This window comes from Prionailurus viverrinus, unplaced genomic scaffold (genome assembly GCF_022837055.1).
Source record: "Prionailurus viverrinus isolate Anna unplaced genomic scaffold, UM_Priviv_1.0 scaffold_72, whole genome shotgun sequence".
NCBI classification, from domain to species: domain Eukaryota; kingdom Metazoa; phylum Chordata; class Mammalia; order Carnivora; family Felidae; genus Prionailurus; species Prionailurus viverrinus.
The window spans coordinates 121,025-122,016 of NW_025927634.1; positions in this window are offsets into that span (position 1 = coordinate 121,025).

Consider the following 992-nt stretch of genomic DNA (forward strand, 5'->3'; position numbering starts at 1 on the left):
GTAATGGAGTCAATTTTGTAATACTGTTGCATGCTTTCACAGGATAGCTACACTTGTGCTTAAGTACAATATAATTCATAGACATATGGAATGACTACAATGTATGCTGAAAACTCATACAACAAATGTGTGAACAATATTTCAATTAAAAATAGACATCCTTTACACTATTTTTAATTTCTCCTTGTTTGCCAATAAACTATCATTCCTGGGGCGCTTGGGTGGCTTAGTCGGTTAAGCGTCCGACTTTGACGCAAGTCGTGATCTTGCAGTCCATGAGTTTGAGCCCCGCGTCAGGCTCTGTCCTGAGAGCTCAGAGCCTCGAGCCTGCCTCAGATTCGGTATCTCCCACTCTCTCCCCCCTCCCCAGCTCGGGCTATCTCAAAAAAAGAAAAAAGAAACATTAAAAATGAAAAATAATTCCTAATTTGGAACCTGTGAATTTCCATTTATACCAGATTCTCTAACATCACCATCTGGATGTGGGGAGCGTATCTGAAAAGTCACTAATAATATCTTTGATGATACATATGTGACAAGGTCAGAATGAAACTTACAGGGAGCTGTGAATCAGTTGTGAATTTACAGTATGTATCCTTGGCTAATATTTCCAATGAAACGTGCTTTAGGGACACGGATGGATGAAATAATGTCCACCAGTCATATAGGTAAATATCCTGTAGGACCATTATGCCTTCAATTACTAATTGCAATCTCTTCAGCATTAAAAGAAAGCTGGGGCAAGAAAATGTCTTTGAATTTGATGTAAGAGAAGACTAGAGTGTTTTACAGTGTTCACCTACCTTCTGGAATCCTCAGATTACTTACTGCCCCCTCCAGTGAACCCAGTGCCCGCGCACTGCACCATGCAGTGAACCCAGTTCTGACTGTACTGCAGTTTCCAGGGATCCCAGTTGCGACCTCGGTAAGACTCACCACATTCTAGCCAAGGACCCTACCTTTCCCATACAACTGACCTGAAGGATAGTGCA